Source organism: Halichoerus grypus, chromosome X (genome assembly GCF_964656455.1).
Source record: "Halichoerus grypus chromosome X, mHalGry1.hap1.1, whole genome shotgun sequence".
In the NCBI taxonomy this organism is placed as follows: domain Eukaryota; kingdom Metazoa; phylum Chordata; class Mammalia; order Carnivora; family Phocidae; genus Halichoerus; species Halichoerus grypus.
In genome coordinates this window covers 23,365,255-23,375,699 of record NC_135727.1, presented here as the reverse complement: position 1 = coordinate 23,375,699, position 10,445 = coordinate 23,365,255, and the positions used below count along the sequence as shown (strand labels likewise).

General features: G+C 38.4%; 1 pseudogene; it reads right to left on the bottom strand.

Annotated features, from left to right (window-relative positions):
- Positions 1-596: 596 nt before the first annotated feature.
- Positions 597-1,592, bottom strand: LOC118519574 (proline-rich nuclear receptor coactivator 1 pseudogene; annotated as a pseudogene).
- Between the last annotated feature and the right edge of the window lie 8,853 nt (positions 1,593-10,445).

Below are 10,445 nucleotides of genomic sequence, written 5' to 3'. Positions count from 1 at the left end.
TGTGGCACAAATTTAAACTTTATAGTGCATTAGTAAACTGTTCACATTTAGATCTTCACCTTGATATCAAATAGCTGCTTCTTTATAAGCAATCTCAGTACCTTTTGCAAATAAATTGGTCTTCCATGTGCCTTAGCACACTTAAAATTTCTTCATTGTATATATACAAAACACTTAGGATTTGGTAGGGCAAAATATATACTTTATAACAAAACTACAATGTACCTGTCAGGTATGAACAATATACACAAAATAACATGGTATACAGTATTTACAAAATATAAAATATAATTAATACAAGTTGTTTGCAATTTTTAAACTCATCTTTTGCACTTGTATGTTACAAGGCAAATTTCCATTTCTATCAATTTTCTTTTCAAGAGTCCAGGGAGTTTTTTAAAAAGCTACGTTTTACAGATATACTGCAATCTGAGATCTAAGTTTGAAATTGAAGATCTTTTTTTTTTTTTTAAGATGTATTTATTTTATAGAGCAGGGGAGGGGCCAAGGGAGAGGGAGTCTGGAGTTGAGCTGGACCCGGGGTTGATCTCACCAGCCTGATATCAGGACCTGAGTGGAAACCAAGAGTCAGATGCTTAACTGACTGACCCCGGGTGCCCCAGGTGAGCCTTTAAGTGTACTGCCATTAACTCCCTGTTGTAGTTGGAATTTTCAGTAGTGTTTCCCATACAATGACTAGGAGGTTTTGGAAGAACAGAGAAGGTGGATCAGTAAACTTTGCCCCCAACGTAATTTTCCTTTTGGTTCACCTCAGTTAGAAATGCTGATTTCTCCAAATGTATATTTGCAATGTTCTCAGTATTTTTAAAAAGGTTTTCTTTTTTTTTTCCTGCTTCTGAATTATATTGGATGAAACAGAATCCTGCCAAAAGTTATTTTCATTTCTTCTTGCAGAGATAATCTTGGTTAGTGGTAAATTATATTTACTCTTCTATCTTTGGTTGTTCACACAAATGTGTACCATGAACAAGCTGGCTGTGGGGAATGGCAATTTTCTCCAATTTTCCCATCTTTGATTTTAAAACCTCTCTTCTGAACAAGGTTTGGCCAGGCTCCACAGACGGCAGGGAAAGGACTTACTTCTTCAGTTTTGGTTGTAGTTGCAGGACCCGGGGGGTGGGGGGCAAATTGATGGTCTGGATCAGGACTTCCTGCGCTCTGCTTGCGACAGTCTCGGAGCTTTGCCAGTCCTTGAGGCTCTGCCAGTGCTGCTGGGACTCATGTAAGTGACTGGGCAGTTGCCTTTCTGGGCTGGCCCACACCTTCTTCTTTCACTCCTTCTTTGTTGCTTGCTTTCCAAGGGGTGTGCCTCCTGCCCTAGCTAGACAACAGGTGGACAGAGGTGATGGGGTGCAAGGTTGAGGGGTCAGGCCGAGAACATCTCCCCCCAGGAAGTGAGGGATGAAAAGGGTCAGGGGCAGTACCCTGGGGTCTGGGATCTGTGGTAAAGGTGGTGGGACTGTAGTTACCATACATAGGGCCCAGAATTAACTGTGAGTGGAAAAGCCCAGGAGTGCAAGGCAGCCACCCAAGACAAGTGACTACCGCTGCAAGACGGAGACGATGGTCATAGCTCTAAAAGGAAAGTGGCTCAGCAGGAAGAGAAGGATGAAGTGAAACCAGAGATCACAGGGCAGCAGCGGTGGCTGCTGCTAAACAGCGGGAATGGAGCTAGGACCATCGTTTGGGCCGTGGTGGTACAGCAACTAAGTGTAGATCTTTTAAAGTTTATCTTGGAGTTTGTTGAATTTCTCAGATGTGTAAGTAAAGGTTTTCATCAAATTTGGGTTTTCTTAGCCATTATTTGTTCAAATATTATTTCTATTCTTTTGTCTCTGTCCATTCCTTCTGACACTACCATTATGCATATGTTAATGCATTTGATGATGTCCAACAGTACTATTAGGTTCTATTCGATTTCTTCATACTTTCTTTTTTTCTTTCCATTTTTCAGAGTGGATAACCTGCATTGACCATATTCAAATTTATTGATACTTTCTTCTGCCTGCTCAAATCTGCTGTTTATCCAATCTTGTGAACTTTTAAGTCCACTTGTATTTCTCAACTCCAGAAATTGTATCTCTTTAATGATCTTTTCAGTTTTATGACACATTGGACTCATATTCTTCTTTAGTCCTTTATCATGATTTCCTTTGACTCCAAATATATTTACAATAGATTGTTTAAATTATTTATCTAATATAGCCAACATCTGGGCTTCTTCAGGGATAGTTTCTCTTGATTATTTATTTCTTGTGTATGACCTATAATTCTGTTTCTTTGCAGTCCTTTAATTTTTTTTGTTGAAAACTAAGCATTTTTAAAATATTGTAATGCAACAGCTCTGGAAATCAGATTTCTTTTTCTTCTCTCCAGGGTTTGCCTTTGTTTTTGTTGAGGTTGTGATTTGTTTTGTTTGTTTAGTAACTTTTCTGAACTAATTCTATAAAGTCTGTATTTTTATTGACCATTGATGTCTTTGATTTATCAGCTTTAGAGTCAGCTAATGATTAGACAGAGGTTTCCTTATACTCCTGGAATCAAAATCTTTCTTATATTTTGTGAAGGGGCTCTTTGTGCAAGTTCAGTCACTCCTTCAACACTCAGCTGGGAAGTTTACATCTCTGCCTTAGTGTTCACTTCCTGCTTGTGCAGAGCCTCAAGGTCAACCAGAAGTGGGGGCTGAGAGTCTTCTCTGGTGTTTTCTGAGCATGTGCACAACACTGGGCATGCATATTATTCTCTAAATTCTCAGAAATATGTTCAAAGTTTTAAAACCTTTATGTACATTTTATTCCCCAACATTTCCTTCTAAACTTTTTGGTTAGTCTCTTATTTCTCTCAACTATTATTCATCATTTCTGTCATCAGTGAGTAAAATATGTGCTTGCAAATTATTCAACAAATAACCCCATGTAGTGGTTTGAGCACTCCATGAGTTCTGACCTGGGCAAAACAATACAAATATTTTCAGGTGGTCTCCCAGTGAGTTACCAGGCTGATCAAATAATAACAATCCTTTGAGAAAGAGGTGCATGTTGCCCTCTCCAGGACTGAGAATGTGTATTATTTCAAAGCTACTGCTGAGCTAGGGAGTGTAATATCAGACAAGAGCAAGCTAAAGTTCTCCAAAACTCTTTCTCCTTATTGATATTCACCCATTTTTCTTAGAAATGGGTTGCTGCAATCTTTTGAATTGCTGCAAAGTTTGGGTTAACTTCCAAAAAAAAGTTAATTCTATTTGCTTTGTTTGCCATTACTTTTAAGGATGAACAGTATTTCAGACTTCCTTAGTATTCCATTTTCTCTGACATCTCCTTATAACATTCATAAAAATACAATGTTATGGAAATGGAGAACTGACGGCCAAGTGTTAAAGTAAGATACAGGGAAGGTTGCATGTGTTTGATTATTAAAGGACAACATCAGGGATCCTTGCAATCATGAACTGTTTAGTATTGATTGTAGTGGCATATATAAGAACAAATCTGTATGAATCTAAACATTAATATACACAAATGTGTATATGTAAGAAGAGAAAATCTGAATAAGATAAGTAAATTGTATTTATGTCAATATATTGGTTGTGGTATTGTACTATAGTTTTCAAGATGTTATCATTGAGGGGAACTGTGTAAAGTGTACATGGTGTTTCTATGTTTTATTTCTTACAACTGTGTGAATATATATTATCTAAAAATTATACGAAGTTTAAATAGGGGGAGAAAAAAGATGGCGGAGGAGTAGGGGACCCTATTTCAACCATTCCCCTGAATTAAGCTGGATATCTACCAAACCATTCTGAACACCCACAAAATCAGCCTGAGATGTAAGAAGATATATCTGTATCTCTACAAACAGAATATCTCTGGTGGTCGGTCTCGAGGTATGAAGTGCGGGGAGCCATGATTCTGCGGGCTTATATCGGAAGATAAAACAGAATGGGGAGGGAGCCTGCATAAACTTGCGCCAGGAAGGTGAGATAACACCAGAGCACAAAAGCTTCCCATGCTGGGGACCTAGCATAGACTCCCAGACTGGTAGCAGCAGGGGGACATTAGGGAAGCCCCCAGGCAGAAACCTGGAGCTACGGGTGCATGCATGTGAACTGGGGGTGGCTTGTAGTTTTAGATGCACAAAAGGCAGAGTGCCCGGCCCTGGGAGTGACATCTGGGAGTGCTGCTGTGGGGCACACAACCCAGGAGACTGCAGTTTTTAGCAGTACAGACAGAAACGGGGACAGTGTGGCCTGGAGAGTTCAGTGAAGAGCAGGCTGCAATCTCTCCGCTCTGAGACAGAAGTTTGGATGCAGTCATATCTGCTATGACTCACAGAGAAGCAAAAAGACACCAAGGAAAGCTGCCAGAGAGCAAAAGCCCCAAAACACCAGTTGTCACTGAGCCCATCCCCCACCCACATGGGACAGGTCAACTCTGCCCAAACAGGGTTGCCTGAGTAACAGCAGGGCAAGCCCCTCCCCCAGAAGACAGGCTGGAAGAACAAAAGGACAACAACCCTAAGATCCCTATAAAACAGGTGCATCTTGCTTGGGTTGTGGTTAATACTTTGGACTTCGTACATCCCCTCAACCACCCCCCAACAGAATGACTAGAGGAGGAATCCCCAACAAAGAAAAGAATCAGAGACTGTGGTCTCTGCCACAGACCTAATGGATATGGATATAAGCAAGATGTCAGAAATAGACTTCAGAGTAACAATTATGAAGTCGATATCTAGGCTTCAGAAAAATATTAGGGACAATATAGAATCTCAAATGGCAGAAATGAGATCTAATCAGACCAAACTTTAAAATGCTATGAATGAAATGCAGTCTAAACTGGATACTCTGGGATGCCTGGGTGGCTCAGATGGTGAAGTGTCTGCCTTCAGCTCAGGTCATGATCCCAGGGTCCTGGGATCAAGTCCCGCATTGGGCTCCCTGCTCTTTGGGAGCCTGCTTCTCCCTCTGCCTCTCTCTCTCTCTCTGTCTCTCATGAATAAATAAATAAAATCTTTAAAAAAAAAATAAAATAAACTGGATACCCTGCCAGGATAAATGAGGCAGAAGAACAAATTAGCGAACTAGAAGATAAGATGATACAAAAAAAGGAAACCGAGGAGGCCTCGGAAAAACAGATTAAAGCCAAAGGGATCAAACTGAGAGAGATTAATGACTCAATGAAACGACCCAATATCAGAATGATTGGGATCCCTGATGGGGTGGAGAGAGAGAGGTCTAGAAGATATATTTGAGCAAATCGTAGTGGAGCACTTTCTTAATCTAGGAAAGGAAACAAGCATTCATGTCCAACAGGCAGAGAGGACCCCTCCAAAGATCAATGAGAACAGACTGACACCATGCCACATAATAGTACAGTTAGCAAATATTAGATCCAAGGAAAAGTATTGAAAAAAGCTACGGGGAAGAGATTTCTTACATAAAGAGGGAGGAACATCAGAATAACATCAGGCCTGTCCACAGAGACCTGGCAAGCCTGAAAGGACTGGCAAGACATATTCAGGATATTAAATGAGAAGAACATGCAGCCATGGATACAATATCCAGCAAGGCTGTCATTCAGAATGGATGGAGAGAAAAGGAGCTTCCAAGACCGACAGAAACTGAAAGAATATGTGACCACCACGCAGGGCCTGCAACAAATATTAATGGGGTTCTATAAAAGGAGAAAGACCCCAAAGGTGATATAGAACAGAAATTTACAGAGACAATCTACAGTAACAAGGACTTCACAGGCAACATGATGACAATAAAATCATATCTTCATATTGTTCAATAATCACTATCAATGTGAACGCCCTAAATGCCGCCATGAAACAGCACAGTGTTGCAGACTGGATAAAAAACAGGACCTATCCATATGCTGTGTACAAGAGACTCATTTTGAACCTAAATATACATCCAGACTGAAAGTGAGGGGATGGAGAAGAATTATTCATGCCAATGGACCTCAAAAGAAACTTGGGGTAGCAATTTTCAAATCAGACAAATTAGATTTTAAACTAAAGACTATAGTAAGAGATACAGAAGGACACTATATCATTCTTAAAGGGTCTATCCAACAAGAAGATCTAACAATTGTAAATATCTATGCCTCCGACATGGCAGAAGCCAACTACATAAGCCAACTGTTAACCAAAATAAAGAGACATACTGATAATAATACGTTAATTGTAGGAGACCTCAACACTCCACTCTCAGCAATAGACAGATCATCTAAGCAGAAAATCAACAAAGAAACAAGAGCTTTGAATGACACACTGGACCAGATGGACTTCATAGATATATACAGAACATTCCACCCTAAAACAACAGAATACTCATTCTTCTCGAGCGCACATGGAACTTTCTCCAGAATTGATCACATACGGGGTCACAAATCAGGTCTCAACTGATACCAAAAGACTGAGATCATTCCCTGCATATTCTCAGATCATAATGCTTTGAAACTGAAACTCAATCACAAGAAAAAAAATTGGAAGAAATTCAAACACGTGGATGCTAAAGACCATCCTGCTTAAGAATGTTTGGGTCAACCTGGAAATCAAAGAACTTATACAATTCATGGAAACCAGTAAGAATGAAAACACATAGGTCCACAAGTTATGGGATATTGCAAAAGCAGTCCTAGGGGGAAATATATAGCTATCCAAGCCTCACTCAAAAATAGATAAATCTCGAATACAAAAACTAATTTTACACCATAAAGAACTGGAGAAAGAACAACAAATAAAGCCTAAGCCAATCAGGATAAGAGAAATAATTAAGATAAGAACAGAGATCAATGAACTAGAAACCAGAAATACAGTAGAGCAGATCAATGAAACTAGAAGCTGGTTCTTTGAGAGAATTTATAATATCGATAAACCACTGGCCAGACTTATCCAAAAGAAAAGAGATGGGACCCAAATTAATAAAATTATGAATGGAAAGGGAGAGATCATGACTAACACCAAAGAAATAGAAATAATTATTAGAAATTATTAACAACAACTATATGCCAATAAATTAAGCAACCTGGAAAAAATGGATGCCTTCCTGGAAATTTATAAACTACCAAGACTGAAATAGGAAGAAATTGATAATCTGAATAGACCAATAACCAGTAACAAAATTGAAGCAGTGATCAAAAACCTCCCAAAAAACAAGAGTCCAGGGCCTGATGGATTCCCAGGGGAATTCTAAGAAACAATCAAAGAAGAAATAATACCTATTCTCCTGAAGTTATTTAAAAAAAATAGAAACTGAAGGAAAGCTTCCAGACTCATTCTATGAGGCCAGCATTTCCTTAATCCCCAAGCCAGGCAAAGACCCCATCAAAAAGGGGAATTTCAGATGGATATCCCCGATGAATATGGATTTCAAAATTCTCAACAAAACCCTAGCTAATAGGATCCAACAATACATTAAAAGGATCATCCACCACGACCAAGTGTGATTTATCCCCAGGATGCAAGGGTGGTTCAACATTCGCAAATCAATTAATATGATAAAACACATTAACAAGAAGAGAGAGAAGAACCATATGGTCCTCTCAATTGATGCAGAAAAAACATTGGACAAAATACAGCCTCCTTTACTGATTAAAGTCTTCAGAGTATAGTGATAGAGGGACTATTCCTCAAGTTCATAAAATCCATCTATGAAAAGCCCACAGCGAAAAGGATGAAATCCTTTCCCCTAAGATCAGGAACACGACAAGGATGCCCAATCTCACCACTATTGTTCAACATATTACTAGAAGTCCTAGCATCAGCAATCAGACAACAAAAAGAAATAAAAGGTGTTCAAATCAGCAAAGAAGTCAAACTCTCTTCACAGATGACATGATACTTTATGTGGAAAACCCAAAGACTCCACCCCAAATTACTAGAAATCATACAGCAATTCAGTAATGTGGCAGGATAAAAATCAATGCACAGAAATCAGTTGCTTTCTTATACACTAACAATGCAACTGTAGAAAGAGAAATTAGGAAATCAATTGCATTTATAATAGCGTGAAAAACCATAAGATACCTTGGAATAAACCTAAACAAAGAGGTAAAGGATCTATGCTCTTGAAACCACAGAACACTTATGAAAGAAATTGAAGAAGACATGGAAAGATGGAAAAACATTTCATGCTTATGGATTGGAAGAATAAACATTGTTAAAATGCCTATGCTGCCAGAGCAATCTATACTTTCAATGCCATCCCAAACAAAATACCAATGGCATTTTTCAAAGTGCTGAAACAAACAATCCTAATATTCGTATGGAACCAGAAAAGACCCTGAATCTCCAAGGAAATGTTGAAAAAGAAAAACAAAGCTGGAAACATCACGTTGCCTGATTTCAAGCTATATTACAAAGCTGTGATCACCAAGACAGCATGATAGTGGCACAAAAACTGAATAGAGCACAATGGAACAGCATAGAGAGCCCAGGTATGGACCCACAGCTCTATGATCAAACAATCTTCGACAAAGCAGGAAAAAATATCCAGTGGAACAAAGACAGTCTCTTCAATAAATGGTGCTGGGAAAATTGGACAGCTATATACAGAAGAATGAAGCTTGACCTTTCTCTTACACCATACACAAAGATAAACTCAAAATGGATGAAAGACCTCAATGTGAGACAGGAATCCATTAAAAACCTAGAGGAGAACATAGGCAGTAACCTCTTCGACATTGGCCACAGCAACTTCTTTCAAGATATGTCTCCAAAGGCAAGGGAAACAAAAGCAAAAATGAATTTTGGGGACTTCATCAAGATAAAAAACTTCTGCACAGCAAAGGAAACAGTCAACAAATCAAAGAGGCAACCCATGGAATGGGAGAAGATATTTGCAAATGACACTACAGATAAAGGGCTGATATCCAAGATCTATAAAGAACTTCTCAAACTCAACACCCAAAAAACAAATAATCAGTCAAAAAAATGGGCAGAAGACATGAACAGTCACTTCTCCAAAGAAGACAATCAAATGGCTAACAGACACATGAAAATATGTTCAACATCATTAGCCATCAGGGAAATTCAAATCAAAACTACATTGAGATACTACCTTACACCAGTTAGAATGGCAAAAATTGACAAGGCAGTAAACAACAAATGTTGTCCAGGATGTGGATAAAGGGGAACCCTCTTACACTGTTGGTGGGTATGTAAGTTGGTACAGCCAATTTGGAAACAGTCTGGAAGTTCCTCACAAAGTTAAAAATAGAGCTACCCTATGACCCAGCAATTGCACTCCTGGGTATTTACCCCAAAGATACAGATGTGATTAAAAGAAGGGGCACATATACCCCAATGTTCATAGCAGCAATGTCCACAATAGCTAAACTGTGGAAGGAGCTGAGATGCCCTTCAACAGATGAGTGGATAAAGAAGATGTGGTCCATATACACAATGGAATATTACTCAGCCATCAGAAAGGATGAATATTCACCATTTGCATTGACATGGATGGAACTGGAGGGGATTATGCTAAGTGAAATAAGTTAAGTAGAGAAAGACAATTATCATATGGTTTCACTTATATGTGGAACATAAGGAATAGCATGGAGGATATAGGAGAAGGAAGGGAAAAATGAAGGGGGGTGGGAATCAGAGAGGGAGATGAACCATGAGAGAGTATGGACTACGGGGAAACAAACTGAAGGTTTCAGAGGGGAGGGGGAGTGGGAGAATGGGTTAGCTCGGTGATGGGTATTAAGGAGGGCATGATTTGCAAAGAGCACTGGGTGTTATACTTGATCAATGAATCATGGAACACTACATCAAAAACTAATGATGTACTGTATGGCGACTAACATAACATAATAAAATTTAAAAAATAAATACATAAATAAATGTTTAACTAAATAAACTAATAAGAGAATCAAATTATAGGACATATAGGACAAAAAAAAGTTTGAGGAAATTAGATTCTGTCTGTTTTGTGAATGATTAAGAAAGTATACTCTTTCGATTTATGTGGTCCAATATTTAGACTATTGGAAAGCAACAAATACATCCAGTGGATGAACTTTGTATCATAAGTGGGAAACTAAAAATATATGAATAATGAACTCTTGGTATGTGTTTATTCATTCACTTCACACAAAACATTTTTTTGCACACAAAAGTTTTAATATAAAAATATGTAGGAAGAAAAGCAAAAAATAAAAGATAAAAATAGTTAACAGCAAAATTTTGTGATGCACATATAGTGTTCTAATTGGTCAACATGAAGAATAATTTAGTGGTTTACATTAGTAATGCATTTTAAGTTCCTTGAAATATTATTCACTTATTATTGGCTATTTCCAATTCAGATTTGATCTTTAATATTAGAACTTGTTCTTATGTCTCGAGTGAAGAATCCCACATACTCTATCAACAAACAGTGTTCTTAGTCCTATAGTTCTTCTTATAGT